This window comes from Zosterops lateralis, assembly GCF_965231275.1.
Source record: "Zosterops lateralis genome assembly, chromosome: 21".
NCBI lineage: Eukaryota > Metazoa > Chordata > Aves > Passeriformes > Zosteropidae > Zosterops > Zosterops lateralis.
Window position 1 is genome coordinate 1,602,731 of NC_139781.1, and position 18,096 is coordinate 1,620,826.

The window sequence follows — 18,096 nt, forward strand, 5'->3', positions numbered from 1 at the left end:
CTGCCAACCAGACCTCTCTGGTTGGGCCAAATGTCCCAAATTCAGTCAGTGGGAGAAAATTCAGCCAGCAAAACCTGGAACCAGACTTAACTTGGTCGTGGGATGTTTGAAGTACAGCTCAGAAGGCAATAAAGGACATTAAGTGTCTCAATCACTGATGTGACACTAAGGAGAGTGCAAGGTCTAAATAAGTAAATTATAATCAGTCCTGGTCTCTAAAACCATTGCAGCAGTAGGAGGATGGAACTCACACACCCTTGTGAGGAATGAAACTCCTGCTGCTGAAATGGAGAAGGGACAGTCCTGCAGGTCTCAGTAATACCTGACTTAGGAAATTTTTCAAAAAGACAGAAAAGCAAAATGCAGGAACATAACAGGGTTTGGAGGCACAGATTAATAGATTTAAATATTAATGAAGTTAAGGTAGAGCTTATTATTAGAGACTAATGCCTTCAAGTTGCCTCTGTTCATATATTTATTAATTGGAGTATTTTTACACCTTTTTTTGTACAAAAAAAGAGAGAAATAGATTTTAGATTTCTGAACTATGCTCTGTCCTACTTCACTATTTCCATGGAGCTCCAGAGTGAAGCTGCCTGCTCAAAATGCCAAGCAGGCATTTTGGCAATGAAGGCCAAAGCAAATGCACAAGCAGGATTTAATTCTTGGTAACTAATAGACATTATGTGTTTCTAACTTGCATCCTGCTCTGGGAGCCCCAGAGAACTGTCCCTGCACCCCAAAACAGACCCCTGTCCATAGCCCTTTCCCAAAGCTCCCCCTCTGCATCACACAGGTGAATCTCATCCCCTCACACCAACCCTCTGACCCAGCTGACAATTCCCAAAAGAGGAATATTTGAATAACCAACCAGCCATTTGCACAGCTGAACAGCAATAAGTCAATTCCGGGGTCATAAACAACCGTTCCAAGCTCTTCTCTTTTTTTGTGATGAATTGTTTGCAAACATTTCTACTGGCTCCAGCAGTGTGAGGTTGGAAGTCATGAGTGAGCAAAGCAATTCCCAGTGCAGTTGGATAAACCCTCCCTTCCCAATCTGTTACAGCTGTAACAAGATCTACGTGGAGAAATAGTGTTGATCAAGGTGGAATAATATTTAGAGCAGAATGTCAGGTTCAACCACAGATAGATTTGCTTGTGGAAGCAGCTGCTGCACCCATTAGAATCTTTTAATAAACTGTTATGAAGATTGACACCTTGGAAGTAATTAAGTATTAAGTATTTTTAGGTAATTACTGCAGCAATAACATGGGACGTGCTCATTTTCGGAATGAGGAATTATCTGTAGCTCCCATTGCTGTGCTCCTTTTAATAATTCATAATAGTTTGACACCCATGATTATTGTTCCAGCTTTCCAACTTTCCAAACAAACTGAACAGTAGCAAAAGAAACTGTTTACAGTCCAGGGGAAATCTCACCACGAGCTGTTATTTGGGACTTGTAGGGGAAAGGAGCTCACAGAAGGCACAATCCCAATGCACTGACAAAACAGTAAAAAATCCATGTGTGAAACAAACACCACTAAGACAAGATCCCATCTCTCCTCATTGTAGTTCCCGGCTCCTCCAGCGCTCTGGATTTCTTTCAGCCTCTCAGAGCTCCCTCTTATCCAGCCTTTCCTCTCACCAGTGCAGCCCAGGGAACCTCAAAAACTCCTCTTCCCTGCAGGTCTCTCCCTTATTTGCCACAGCTGTTGCCAAATTACTGCTTTAACTGTTCCATTCTTAGACTTGCACTTGTGGCCATCCCTTTTAAATTCATGGGGGTAAAGGTGACCTTTTGAAAGCAGATATTTACTTATTAAATGGTGATATCTCTGTCTGCTCAGAAATTACCATCATGGAGGAGATAGAGAAGGAAGGAAAGGAGCAGGAGGAAGAAATGAGAGTGGGACAGGGGTGTTAACTCCTGCCTTTAAAGAAAGACATTGTTCTATTTCGTAAAAGTGATGTAGCTGTTTCTAAAGAGATGAAATCTGAGCCTAATATCAACAGTCTGCCTTTCTCCTGAGGAGCAACACCATGGATTTCAACATCTTTTACCCACAAGGTGAAGTGGTACCAGTTATAATGGGAGAAAAATAAGTCATAATGCTTCACATCCAGACCAAAAATTAGGTAAACACTGGAAAAGCAACAGCAAACCCTGAAAACACAGAGTTTTATTCTGCATTAAATATGAAACAAACCTACTCAAAACAGGGATATTTAAAAAAAAAAAAAAAAAAAGCCTGAATTATGCCTGAAGAGACCTTGGCCATATGTGCTGCCATATTCAGAAATTTCTTCTAGGCTGCTATGCCATTCTTCCATTTGTTAAATTATTTTTATGTTAGTGTGAATGATTAAGTTTCTTGTGCAGTTATTGGGGCCCGAAAGGCACCTTTATTTACCTCATTTATCATATACAGCAGCACTCAGCTAAAGTGTAGAGGTAAACAATTTTAAATAGCAATATTCTTGCTAGAATGCAGTCATCTTGACCACAGGAGCTTTGGAAAAATGCAGATTTAAACTGTTCACATTACTGTTTTATCTGCATTTCAGTCTGAATTACTAACTTATCATCAAGCTCAGCAATAAAGAAACACGAAGGGGAGATATTAAATATTTATGCCCCACAGTACCTGACAAGTTTTCATTGAAATATTAATTGTAAAACAAAAGCACAACTGTTCCAGCTACCAGGAGTGGTAAAGGCAATACTTAAAGCCAACTAAGAGTGCCATAGCTAATTTAGTTTGCTGTGCTAAAAGAATTGTTAGCTCAATTTAAATTTGTCAAGGGAGATGCTTTGAAAATATATATTCAAAATATTTGTTACTCACTTTGCAATCAGCACCTGCCAGAACTGTTAAAGGACGTTACAGGATAAATGTAAAGTAGGGAAGTATCTCCCTGCCCTGAGTGCCCAGGCTGTGCTGGATTTCTGTCACAGGGTTTTTGCAGCTTTGCACACTCACACCAGGACTGACACGTTAGTCCAGACTCCAGAGCCTGGACAAGCAGGTGCCGCTTCATACCAGCCACAGGCAGCCTCTCAACATGCCATTTTCCTAAAAAGCAGTCTGTTCAACCTGAGAATGTCTTTTACAGTGAGTTGCAATTACTTTTTTTTTTTTTACAAGAAATAAAAGCTTACCACAATCTGAAAGAAATAAAAGCTGGTCTTTGCTGAAAGAGCTTATTATAGAAGGCAACCTGTGTGGGTGAGGAGAGGAGAAATGCCAGCTAAAATGGACTGAAGAGAAAAATCAAAGAGTAGTTGGGATGAATGAAGAGAAATCTCTTCTTCAGAGAGATTAAATTATTAATTATCCTGGAGAAAGCCCCATGTTTACCTCACAAATTTCAGTGCCTTAACAAGGGCCACCATCAGTGCTGCCTTACAACACACAGAGCTGCTCAGCTTATTGCATTACAGAGGATTTTAAACACTGCTGCTCCTCAAAGGCAATGCTGTGGGGTCAAGAACATAATACCCATTGCAGAGAAATCTAATTCCAAAGCTGGGAAAGTCTCTTCCCACCCCAAAATGGCTTTAGGTATTGAAATGAATCCTGTATTACAGCTAAGCTTTGGTCAAAGCAGAAATTCTGACAGATTTATTACTACCTTATCAAGTGACTTCATGGTTTTTTAAAAAAATACATATATTCTTCTAAAATCCATTTATCTAGGCAGAATTTAATAGTTGCAAGAAGAGTGGGCTCATTTAATTGAAATTTGCTCCTAGCATGCTGCTCCAGGGCTCTCTCCATCTGCAGCACCCCACCAAGGCATGTGTCCTTTTATTCCTGCTCTCTATCTCCCACATTCAGAGCCCCACTTAAAATCATGCTAAGGCACTTTCCTTTATGCCTTTGCATTCTCCGAGAAAATTGCTTTTTAACTTGGGTCAGCTTCAATTTTAACTTTATTTTTTTAGGAAATGTTTTGTAATCTGCAGCAGCTCTAGCATTTATATACCTCATTTTACAGTGCTGCTCTGGAAGAAATGAAGGAAGTGGCCGGGGCCTCATCACCCCAAAGCAGCCCACTGTGTTCATCAAATGTGCTGTGAGGCTCTGGGGTAGACAGGGAAAATAGGCTGTAATTCAGGCTCAGGCCCTCCCTGGCCTCCAGCACCAGGTAAAATCACTGCTGGGTGATGCTGGATGTCAGGAGGTGCTCATGGGTCCATTGGACCATCACTATCTCAAAGCATTTCACTTCTACAAACTTGCTGATTAATGAAAAAAAAAAAAATCTAAAAGCCCTTCCAAGAGCTAAGGACAGCCCTGGAGAAGAGTAAGCAGAAATTATCACTCAGTTAAAAGCTTTCAGTTGTGTTAGTACACATCTGGGAGAACATGTAGAATTCTGGGCACCTCAAAAGGAGCTGCCAGGATGCCACAGGAGCTCCAGGTGAGCCTGCAGTCCCTGAGGCAGCTTTGCATGATCCCCCTCCAGCCACAGGTGACACCAGGGCTCTGGGAACACTCTCAGACAGCACAGAGAGAAGAGAAGCATCTGGCAGAAGGGAAACCAGAAAGGGAGTGGATTTAAATTAGAAACCAGGAAAATATTCTGGACTGTGAGGGTGGTGAGGCTGTGGCAGCAGCCCTCTTGTTAGAGGGCAGAAATTAGCTGAGACACAGACTTCTTGTTTATCACAGCATGAAAAGGGCCCTGGTTTATTCCTCTTTACACCTCAGCCATCCTGACTCCAACCATTCACTGACTCTGGCTGCAGCAGCTTCTGCTGGAGGTTTCCCTTGCAGCCTCTGACTGCTGGTTATTGCCTGATAAACTCTGACTGCAGGGATTGGTGTGCAGACTGTGACTGCAGGGATTTACCCAGCCAGACTGTGACTGCAGGGATTGGTGTGCAGACTGTGACTGCAGGTTAAAACAACAGGTTCTAACTACAGACCCAGACTGACTCCACAGCAGTGATTCTCTCTCCTCAGGATCCCTCTGCTTCATGATTTCCCCTTCCATGATACTCACCAGCTCACCCAGTCCCTTTTATCACACTTACCTTTATTGGATACAGGTGTGACTCATCAGAAGCCAGGCTGTATTGAGTAACTAACACAGCCGTTAATTATCAGGGCCAAGATCACCAGTATCCTCTTCTCTTACAGACTGAGGCCCTGGCACAGGGTGTCCAGAGAAGCTGTGGCTGCCCCTGGATCCCTGGAAGTGTCCAAGGCCAGGCTGGATGGGGCTCTGAACAGCCTGGGACAGTGCAAGGTGTCCCTGCCCACGGCAGGGGTGGGACTAGGGGATCTTCAAGGTCCCTTCCAACCCAAACCATTTCATGATTCTGTGATATTAAGAAAGCGGTGTTCCATATAACTGAGACTGTAAACAAACCAAATTTTCTACTAAATGCATATTAGAAAGGAAACTCCTAACCAATTCATGGATGTAGGCTACTGAGCTTCTAAAAGTTCACAAAGTAGCATTTTAAATACATATTCCACTGGGTTTGGTTCCCATAATAAATTCTTAACATAGAGGAATTGATGCTTCATATTTCCTTTAGTCCACTTCCAATCACAATGCCAAGTGCACTTATCTGAAGGACATTATTTTAATGAAGTCATTTGTGCCCTTAAAAATTAATATGTCAGAGCAGTTAAAGTCTAGTGACTGTAACCAAACCAAATAATGTATAATGGAGAAATGCAGTGAGAAAAAAATACAGCCTGAAATCAAGGTTAAAGCAGTTAACCTTAGGAAAAAGAGGGAAAAGAAAAGCCAACACCAATTATATGTCCCCTTGACACACCATAAAGAATACCATTACATTGTCATCACCCCACTGCATACAGCTGTGAATCGAGATTATTAACCATCACTGTACTGTACACTAAAGGCACCATGAAATTTATCTTCATTTGAGGAGATAAAAATTATAATCTTGTGGTCCAGAGACACTTGATCTAAAAGAAGCCCCTTTAGTACTAGAGCTTCTCAGAGAGCCATGACTAGAACAGTCCTTTATGTTGTAAAGTTTCATGCAAGACAAATACATTGCAAAAATATGATGCAACATTCACTCTTCCAGTTCTTTAAGCCAACAGAAACTGCTATTTAGTTCCATCAGTTCAGGAAAATACTTCCCTCATTTTTGCATAAAGATTATTTTGGCAGCAGATCCTTAAATTAGAACAGCTCCAGCTCAGGGCTTCCTGTGTTTAAATAATCCAGCTTTTCCCACATTCAGGTGAAAGCAAACCACGTACCACCTAAAATGCCAACAACATCCAGGAATACAAAGTGCACCTGTTGATGTGCTACTGCTTCATCACTTTTCCTACCACTGAGGCTCCTTCCTTCAACATTCCAGCAATGCCACCCATAAATTCACAGGAAGTTTAAAAATAAATTCATACAGGAAATTTAAACACATGAAGAGTTAATCCTCTGTCTGAATTTCCTGATATCCAACACCTCCCACCTCACTTTTAACAAATGGACAATATTCTTCTCTCCTGCAGAGAAAGGCCATGTCCACTGGAACTCAGCAATCTAACACCACAGCAGTTCACTGAAACTGCTACTCACATGGGGGTTTTCTTCATTATTAGCTGCAAACATTTCCAGACAAGAAAAGCACAGTCACATTTGCAGAACCCATCACAGATATTTATGAATTCTTCTCGGCCCATGGAATTTACCTGTTTGATAAACTCCCTTCCTCTTTTAACACAGCTTAGCAGTCTCCAAGGTGCACCTCCAAACTAGATTAATGTACCTCCAGAACATTCATAAGGTAAAGAAATGTAATTTAATTTGTGATTGCATAAACCAGTCACGGAAGCCTCCCAAGAAGCCTAAGTTTTCATTTCTTTCATAGTAGACATTTAATTATATGATAATTACTTACAGCTTGCAGCTCAGCTTCTACTTTTATGAAATATAAATTGCTCTTCACTCAAAAGTGCAGGATGAGCATTTAAAAGGCTTCATTAAGTAGGTTTTAAGATTTTTTGACGACTTTCTTTAAGCTGTGGAATGGAAAGCAGATGTACCTGTAAACTGAGACTTGCTTCACAGAAGAACAAAGTAGAATTGCTAATAGAATACCAGGATGGATGAGCCTTTACAAGAAAAAAATATTAACTTTTAACAAATGCATTTTTTTAAGTAACAAACAAAATATTTCTGTCAAGCTGCATGATAAAAGGGACCAGAAGGGAACAAGCAGTATTGCCAGATCTCAGACATGAACAACAAGACTCTTTATTCTAAATTTCCAGAGCTTGGAAACATGAGGTTGTATCAGACTCATTCCATATTAAAGCAGCCAGACTGAAAAGCCACTAACTCATTTGTGGCTTCCTAAAAGCCTAGAGAACAGGAATTATGAAAGCAGAAAGAGGAAGACGAGAAAAAAACCTTGACATGAATTTATGTTTTGTAATTCTATGACTGTTTTGACCTTGATTTTAGACCATTAGGAGAGGACAGTGCTGCTACTTCTGCCCTCTCATATCTTCACAGTGCTACAAGATTAGACCTGGGAACAAACATATGAGGACACAAAATCCCCAAAGGCTAAGGTCCTGGCTGCTGCAAAACATTGTGCAGGTATCATTGCTCTCTGCTGGCCACACAAATATCTCACAGAGGTGGGGGAAAGATGCAAATCCTGCAGGAAACACCACCCAGGGAGGCAGCGTGTTCTGCCACAGGGTTGTGTCTCCTTCACCCCAGGCAGGAGAGGTGAGCTCAGAAAGGTGCTGAGGTGGCAATTCCACCTCTTGAGAACTTCAGCAGGGGAGTTTTTCTGATTTTAGATTAGCAGTTGCGTATGGCTATGTATTTATTATATCTGTAATAAAATTTATATTAATATTTCTATTATATTAATATTTTATATATTATTTATATTTATTAATAATTATATCTGTATTTTGTATGTTCATTAAACATTAACATACAAAATCAGACAATAAGACTAACACACACAACTTCTGTTTGGCAGCTGTTTGCCACCCTCCCAGTCAGTACCTCAGAGGAGAAATTCTCTCTGAAGCAGAAGAACACAAGACATGAGATTTGCCCAGACCAGTGCACTGTTAAGGAAACCAAGCAGATCTAAAAAACAAGTTGAAAGGTTCAGTTAAACTGCATTAAGTCTTTGTATGGACACTCTTACTCAGAACTAAAAAGTACCTTATTTGAGTGAGGCTTATTAATTCCTGGGGGGAAAACAAAGCTTATCATGATATTTTGTCACTTACATACTGAAGTGACAAGTCTACCGAGAATTTGATCATTTGGTTTAGAAGGTACTTTGATTATTATTTCCCATCCAGAGCAGTCTTTGCAGACTGCAGTGTCTTTTCAGACACTTCACAAACACTGCAGCACTGAGCACTCACATCATCACCCCAGAGCCACCTCTCTGCAGCTGGTGAATTCAATTTACTGTTTTTCCTTCTTCTGGAGATGTCACACCCCAGAAAGACACTTTTAATTGTGGCCATGGGCAAGCAGTCCCCCAGACACTGGTCTTTACACAGAGGATGTGAACAGTGCTCCTAAAATAAATAAATAAATAAATGAAGAGCCAACACCCTGCAACAAGCTGTGCCTCGGCCGGAACGGGCAGAAAAGTTCATCTTTATTTTATAGAGTTTACAAAAGGGCAGAAAATGCCATGCCATTTCATTCTGAGCAACTTCTTCCATTATCTACTGCAGCACACAGCACTTAGCCACTGAACAGCACAGGAAGGAAATTAAGAAGTCTAGAGGAGCAAAAGGAGTTGGATTTCCAGCTGGGATGTGGAGAGAACTGGGAGATGGTGAAAGGCTGCTTTGTGTAGGACTGAAAGCTTCCCCAGACACCCTAAATTTCAGGGTCAAAGTGCCCCAAAATTACCCCCAAATCCTCAAATTCAGGGTTAAATCACTCCAGAGCCCTCAATTTTGGTATCTTCTGTACCCTTACTCATACCAACACAGTCTGCTGGGCTCAGGCTCCCAAATACCCTCAATATTGATCAGTAATGTCTCGACCTGTGGAAATCAGCTTCACTCTGAAACAAAAGCTTACCTGGCAGCACATAAAAAATTTAAAAGCATTTTTTGAGCACAGGTGCTGAAGGAGGGTGTGTCTGTGGGCTGCCCAGCACAGAGGGGTCTCTGCCAAAGGGAAAAGGCTTCTTAGAGCTACTGTAAGTCCCAACACACTTTTGGCCACACACTTTGCCTTGAAAGGGGAAAACACTTTTTTACAGCTGCTTTTCTGGAACTTATCTCATGTCCAGAGAGAGAAGACGAGGGTCAAGAGACAGGGAGGCACCACTGCCTTTTCTGTCCTACACCTATTTCCATATCACACCAGGAGGATCATTCAGTGAAATGGTTTGAAGGCAGTGGGGAGGTAAGGAGAACACCTGATCACACAGCCCCATAAAAATAAAAGGTTTCTCTTTTAAGTTCCATTACACCTGGCTGAAGTTTTGCATCTGCAACAAACTGCACAATTAAGACTGCGAGAGATAAAGTTGTAATTTAAACCTATAATTAAAACAGAACTCCTAAAAAGCAATCGTTTATTCTTTCCAATCTGTTCTTTTAACATTTTATCAGTTTAAGGCACTTTTAAAGCCCACAGCAAGATATAACACCACGCTCTTCTCAGGATGTGAAGTAGCAGGGCCTCAGACAACATCTGCCATCAGACAGGTGCACTTTGTGCTCCAATGAAGAATGTCCCATTTTTCATAGCTGGATACTGCTGGGGAACCTCATTAGAAACCAAATTACTACCTGCATCAGGTTTACACTAATGTATTGACATCTACAGCACTTGTTAAATGAACCGTAAATCCAATACACTAAAGTCATTTTCAACTGAATCAAATCAGGTTTCAGTCAAAAGAATTACAATGGTCATATACTTAAAGCTTGGCACTTTCGTGGTGTCCCCAGCTAGATCATTTCAGACACAGAGAGAAAATTGTGAACCTGTGAAACAGCACCAGCTAAATTGGACACACTGCAAGCATACTAAACACGGGGTGAGGAGTTTGAGGATGATAATTGACTCTAATTGACTGCTTGGTAAAGCTACCCAGGCATCCACAGGCACACTCCTCACTAATCTGTTTTCAACAGACCCTATTCTCTTCTCCTTAGTTAATTTATACTTCCTTATTATAAACCACATTGTTTGCATTTCAGAGAATCTTTTCATTTTAAATCTTTACTTCCCAGTCCCCCTCTGAAGCAAAGGCTCTGTGAGACCGTGGGCTGCAGCACTGTGTACAGCCCTCCTCAAAGCCCAGCAAGAAAAATGCCTTGGGAAGCAAATTCACACTCGTGTGTTGTCTCTTCCCCTCAAAGCCACCACTTTTTTAATACTGATCTAAAAATCCTTGACCCACATGTCAGTGAGGGCAGCATTAACCCCTCATTCCCTTTTCTCTCAGGATTGATGATTTCCCAGTAAATGCAGGGCTGCCATCCTGTGTCTGACCACATGCACAGTACAAGAGGGGATGTCAGCAGAGAGGACAAAGCTGGTTTTCTCCTCTCCTGCTCCTCCAGCCTACCTGTTCAGCTTCTTTAAACCAAGATATTTGAAAGGCCTAATTCAAATTCAGTACAGCTACAGATTTGAACCAGCAGATTTGTCCAGCTAGATTTTCCTCCAGCCTTACACAGACACTTTCCCTACGTGGCCTCAGTTCTGCTGAATTCATTTCCCAGAAACAGAAAACAGCCAAATGGAAATTAAAAAGGAAATATATATGAGCCAGGTCCTCTATCAGCATAAATTGAACCTGCTCCCAGCGAATTACTCTGACACTTAGTGTCTGAGGGACCAGCTCCTTATCAAGAGTTTATATAGATTAAATTCATTTACTAGGCTAGACTATAAACAATCTGTTTTGGCCTCTTGCTATTTAAACCTCAGGCAGATTATCTGTGCAAGTTCTCCTCCTCCCCTTTCCTTGGAGCAGTGCTGTCTCCACGATCCACTCCAGCAATAGAGAGATGCCCCTTGGAAGAAGCAGCCACACAACAGAACAAAAACCCACATTAAATTTCTGCAGCCTGGAAGAAACCCTGCTGATCAGTCAGAAATAATTGGTGACCTCCTAATACAAGAAGAAACCTCAGCAGAAGGGGTGGAAACCACTTGCTTCCATTCATGCACAGAGCTGGGTTGTTTGGAGAGCTGAGGCTGTCCAGCTGGAGGGGGCTCTCACTCCTTTAGCCACCTTCCATCCCCATTTACCATTTTCCACAGTGCCTGTAGTGTTTTCAGCCTGTTCCTGGAGGACTTCAGCAAAAACTCATCCTGCCAGTGCATTCAAGGACACTTTTACACCACGCTGTTACTCACCTGACATTTCCAGGCTGATGGTGACAGTGAGCATCACCCACACAGTGCATCTCATTCCCAGATTGCTGCTGAAATGCTGGATCTGCCCCTGGAACAGGGCTCTTGGACAGCCCAGATCAGCCAGCTGGATGCCAGCCTGCTCCCTGTCCCCAGCACAGGGGCAGCTCTTGGCCTGGGACAAGCTGGCACAGCTCAGCACAGGGCACTGGGCCACTGCCTCAGTGTGTTTGTTCTCAAGTGAAAGGTCAGAACTCACTGTGGAAAACCAGAAAATGCTGGTAAACAGAGGTGAAAACACAGCCTCAGGCAGAGTGAGGGTGGTTAGAGTGAACATCACACTTACATTGGAGCAGATTTGTTTTCAGTTGCTTCTTCCTTCCACTTCTCAAATTCTTTTTTGTCCCACTCAGTTTTCCAGTGTACTGTTAGTTTTTTACTCCCCTGTGAAGGAGCATCTTGCACATCTTCCATAGAAGTGCAGCTCCTTTCCGTGGCTCCCCTGGGCTGCTCAGGCTGCATCAGTGTCCCTCAGGAGATGGATGAGGATGCCATCAATTCACCTCAGCCATCTCTGCAGTGGGCTGGGGAGGCTGCCTGCACCCTCCTCACCACATCAGTCCACTATCAAGCCTCCTTCACTTTAACCAGGGTCATTTTATCCCCCTCCAGCCTGCAAAATAAAAGAGTAGGTATTAATTTAGCAGCTGGAAGGTTTCTTTGCATCCTACAGAGCCGGCTGCCACAGGGTACCCTCAAAGGATGCTCAAAACATTGGTGGGGTAACCAGCACTATGGGCTGAGGCAGGGGCTGTGAGCTGGAGATTTGTTAAATCCATGAGAAGGAATAAAGTCTGTGGTTTCACTGTATGAGAGTTGTAGTCCTGGTTCCGTGCCTGAGGTGTTTTGGTTTTCTGAAATTCTTTTCCCAGGGAATTTTCTGTAAACAAGAGACACGTTACAGTTTTTGGAACTGGAACTTTGTTATTCATTCCTTTCCCCAGGAGGGACTTCTCCTTGCTGTCCCTCTGCTCTGACCAATGGGAGTGAAGAGGTTTGTCTTTGTGTCACCAATCCAATTGGTCTGTGTGAAATAGTATAAAAGGGAGACACATCCCAAAAATAAAGGAGTCATTTTCAGCCTTCTGAAGTTCAGAGTCTGTGTCGTTGTGGTGTAAAACAGTGTCAACTCAGTGTCTAACACACACCCTCTATGAACAGCACGTTCTCCAGGGGATTTGGGGACCACACAACTGCACTGGGCTTCTCTTTGGAGAAGACAAAACCCCTGCAGGGCAAGCAGGAAACAGAGTCAAAGAAAAGCCTGGTCCTTTGGGTGAGGGGAAAGAGGTTCAAAATACATCCCAATGAAAGGGCAATACCAAGAAATTGAGGTTAGTTCAGAGCCAGTTACAAAAGCTCAGAGCAAAGAGGGGCTACATGAGCCTTTAAAAACCAGTAGCAGACCCAAAAATAAAAGCCAATCTTGGAGTGAGTTGTAAAGGAGACACATGAAATCCCCAACACAGTAACAGGTCAGAAAGGTCCATTCACTGTAGAGCTCTCCAAATACAACACAACAAACAAGATTGCTAATGCTGAGTGAGTCAGGATAATTTCCATCTAGTACAGAGTCTGCGCCCAACCATAGTGCAAACCAGCATCAAGTCACATAATCAGAGTTAGAAGCATCAAAACACCTTCCTCAAACACCTCTGATGAAGGCTTCTGACTCCTGAATTACCTGCTATGCTTAAATTTATTCTTTTTGATGGGAGTATTTTGTTTTCATCCAAACTAATTATGCCCAAATCAATGGTAATGGTGGATTTGGCATCAATTATCCCTGTAGCTGCTCTCAACTTAAATCATCCTTTTGCAGACAGATAAATCCCTCGACTACCTCCTGCCAGAGCACCGACACCTGGGTATTTATTTCACTAATTATTTTTATGCACATCACTGGAATGTGATATAAACTACAGGAACATCAACAGCTTCCCCTTCTTGTGTTGTCCAGAGACATCAGAGGATGGGCTCCCTCAGCAGAGAGCCACTGTCTAATAGTCTGCACAGAAACTGAGCTTTGTTCACAAAATCCCTCCCAGTCACAGACCCTGTACCAGACAAGGTGTCCAAGCAGGTAATTTGTAGAGTTTTATCAGTACAAGACCAGATTAACTAATGGACTAGACCCATGTCTCTTCATTTTAATTATTGGAGAGTCAGGAGTTCAAAAAAGCTGAAAATGGTTGGAGGTTTTCTTTGCGTAAAATAAAGACTTACACACTTTACAGCTGCCTCTCTAGTTGTTTGCTTCTCCAGGTCTTCCCTGGCCTGGAAGGGATTGCTCAGTTCTGAAAGAGAAGCAAAGCCCACAGTGATTGGGATGAGAGATGGATCCACCTGCTGACACAAAATCACATTTTCTGTCTATCCCACTTCCAAGTCAGGAAAAAAGAAAATAAGTTACCTGTAGGAAGTGAAAACTTTCTACATTATTATTTACATTATTATTTACATTATTATGTTGTCCACCTTTTTTCCTCATATAAAAATGACCTAGGTCAAAAGTAGCCACTTGACTTTCATAGAAAAAAAAAAACACAACCAAAGAGATGCAAACATTTTTTCTGACATTCTGACTCAGAATGTAAAAATCATCTCAAATTACCCCCTCCACATTTGAAAATTGCGTTTACTTCTGAGACAAGTAGGATTAGTGTCAGTGACAGATTAATTTGCTTTTTGATGCAGAAAAAGTGCTCTGTGGGATGAACACAAACACTGCAGGCTCCAGGGGATTGCAGGAGAGCATTTCACCTCCAGGTCACTGGTTCAGGCTCCACCTGGGGGTAGGGACATAGGATTTTTTTTAATGTCTAATGTTCAATGGTCTGTGTGAAATGAGCTTTGTTGTTGTGCCTTCACTTCGAGTTAACACCAGTGACTGTCAGTGGTGAGGCCAAGGACTGGGCAAGTGCAGTGAGCACCAAACCCTCCTGCACGCTGAGTTTCCTCTCCATAAAGGAAAGTCTGTTCTTGAGCTGGCTGAAATGCAGTTGTTCAGTAACAAAACAAAGGATTTCTTGACACTGGGGCTTATTAGCTCATTGCTTGTCACCAGAATTAAAACTGTTCCAAGCGAATGCTGAAGGCAGCATTTATAACCCAAAACAACCAGTTAAAACTCAGCTCTGATTCAGAGATGAATAGGATGCTCTCCCCTAGAAGCTTCTCCTTTCCTTCCTATTTGCATGTATGTGGCTTTCTCTAAAAGAAATATATACAGTCCCAAAGCCTGGGAGACTGCAGCTTTGGAGCATTTCCAGCAGCACCAGATGAAACACACTGCACCTGGAAGGGTCTGCTATGGGCAGATGGAAATGAGCAATAAGGCATTTTTCCTTTCTATAATCCCACACCACCAATAACCCTGCCCAGAGGCCTCATTCCCTACCTGAGGTGCATATTGAGCCCCTTTTACTCCTGTGACATAACACACTTAATGTAGCTTAAAAGCAAAAGGCTACTTGAGATTTCTCAAATTGAAATGCCGTTTTAAAGGCCAGAACTGGAGACACTTTGTTCCAGGGGAGGAGGAGAAGACTGCTGCTGGCAGGATGCTCTGCCTCAGCACAGCCACAGCAGCAATAAAATCCCAGCAATAAAGACACTGAGAACAGCTGAGCTGAGCATGGGGCTCTGCAGGAAGGGGAGACACTGGAGAGGGGATGCAGAGAAACTGATGAATCCTCCCAGAGACTCCTAAACCCACCAATGTGATCCTCAAAGTGATAGCACAGGGTTAAAATTGTTTCTAAAATCATGGAAACTGTACACAATAGATTCAGGGGAGGTGGAAAGAAAGGCTGGGTCTGGATAGGTCTGGGAAGGGAACCAGGGCTGGGCAGGCCCTGGAAACAAAGGTTGGGTTTTGTCTTTACTGGATCAGGTGAAACTGCACCTGCATCACCATCACATGGTGGTCAGTGATATGACTGTTAACTGTAGTTAACCTAACAGTTAACTAATCAGTTCACATAACTGATTTAACAATCAGTTTATTGTTAAATGTAGATTGTTTGGTACTTGAATATGATTATTGTGTAAGACCCATGAGAAACGATGTTGGGGGGTCCTGATGTAAACTACAAAAATTCATACAATAGAACAATATGGGTTTAATAATTAATATTATATAGTTATATAATGAAAGGGTATAAAACCATCCATCTCAAAATCCACGTGGGAGTCAGATTTGGGTCTGTACCCCGTACCCTGATTCCCAGAGCTCTTCAATAAAAGCACCTGCATATGATCATTCTATGATTATGTGTTTCAACACTAACAAAAGCACCAAGAGCTGCCCTGGTCACCTTCTCCCCCAAAGTACATCCTTTCAGGATATCTCTGGCCATACCTCTTCTCCCAGTCTGTGCACATGAGCGGGGAAGAAGAAAATATTTACTGCAATTGGTAGAGGAAGCACCAAATTAACTGATGGTGTTTTCCAGATCTTGTTGTGATGCTCTTGAAAAGAAAAGCAGGTTCTTGCAGCAGGTTCTACCCACCCACAACAATTTACAGCAGCTGATTTGGGGGCATTAACCTGCACACACAGAATGTGTCAGGTTCTTATTATTCACTGTAAATGTGCCATCAGCATGGAAATATGCTCTGCAAGGCTACTGAGGCTGAGCCTAAATTGTAAACAGCCCATTAAATAGGAGCAGTAAATACTCCAAAGTGCTGTAGATCCTGGTCAGTTAAAAAGCACCAGACAGACTTTAAACCACTATATATATATATATATATATACACACTTGGCTCCATCTAAATCCCCTTCTTGCAATCCAACCCAATGCTAGAAATTGAGGGGGAAAAAAGACAGCAGGTAAAACCCACACAAGGACAGGAAATACAGGAGCACTTTCATAGCTGGTGGAGCAAACACCAACAGCAGCATGACAAACACTCCTGTGGAAGAGAAGGATGGAACACAGGCAGGGGATGCCCACGAGCACACACAGCCTTGCTCACATCAAAGGTGCAGCTGGGCCAGTTCAGGCAACAGAAACAACAACAGGCTGCACTGGGGTCACTGGTGATTTTGCACTGGAGCACAGAGCTGGGGAGGAGGCAGAAACAAAGGGTGGTGTCTAATTCAGACAAAAGCATCAAATGCAGCTGGTCCTGTGTAACCTGGTCCCTGGACCACTGCAGACTCTGGGATGGGACCTGGGTCTTACCACCTGATGTGGACCTGAGATTTCAGCCTGCTGGCAGCTGCTAACATTTTTCCAAGGAAAAATCTCTCAAGAAAGCTTCTTCTCAAAACAATCTTGGCAAACAACTCTCCTTTCTCACAACAATCTTTCTCCAGGTGGTGTTTTGCTGTTTCGCTGGTTTAACCAATGGGATCAGAGAGGTGTCATTCCTATTCACCAACCATGTTCAGTCTGGATGGGAATACCTCATAAAAAGTAGTAAGAATTAGACAATAAAAAGCCTTCTTTTTCTAAACTTTTGCCTTCTGAATTATTTAGAGTCTTTCGTGTCCTACAGTGACACCTGAACCGGTTTTTGCAGGGCTGGAACTCAGCTGATCCTCACAGCAATTCACTCTGCTCTCAGGGATAGAAACCACACAGCTTCTTTCTTTACCAAAGACCACAAAACTTCATTTACTCCTCTGATTGCGTTAACCAATATGAAACAAAGTAATTTTTAATAAAGTGTGCTATGGCAGAGAAAAATTGATACAATCACAGAGCTGGTATAATAGGATTTAATTCTGCTTCAGATGTGCTAGTTTTAATAAAAAAGGATTGAGCAAATCTAAAATAAATTACACTGAAAGGTCAGGCTTATTGCTTGTACAGTTATGTTAACTCTTCCACAGACATTTTTACAGACTGTATTTATGAGACCTTTTGATTTTCAGAAGAGGTATAAAATACATCTGCAATTTTCTCATTATTTGCAGCAATGTTTCTTCTACAAGTGTCATTTCTTGGTACTTCAATATAGATTTATTTAATGGACATCTATAAAAACTGATGAGTTATTTATCAGGTGGTTTTGTTAAATTAGTGAAACTGTAATTCCCAATGGAAACTTAAACCTAACTAGAAAAAAATTTGTTAAGGGAATGATGATTTCCATTTGTGTGCCAGTGACACTTGTGATTTCTTATTCATTAATCATCCCACCAGCATGTCATTTATTCAATAGAAAGCAAATCAATTACTTATTTTTATATATAGCCAAGGCCCTGATACTGAGAACTACTCAGAGCAGCCATGAATTGGAAAGAATTGTAGACACTGAATCTTATTACAAGGCTCTTATTAATATCACAGCAGCACCTCGAGATCCTACACAAGATCACAGCCCACATCACTTAGTGCTACCATAACCCAGAGATAAATCTCCTAAAGGAAATACACAGCATAAACCTTAGCAGAGGAAACAACAGAGTCAGCAGAGAAAGGAGCTTGCTGCTGTCCCAGAGCAGCATGGCAGTGTCCCAGCTCAGAGCCCCAGGCTGCTGCTCTCCTGCATTGCCTGGCACAAATCTATCTGGTTTGTCTTTTATTTTAATCAGTGTCCTGCCATCTGAGGTCTGCATCCCTTTGATCAAATGAACTATGTCCTCGATCAACTCCTCTTGATTTTTCCCCCCCCCTCTCTATTTTTAAAAGCAACAGCCCAAGA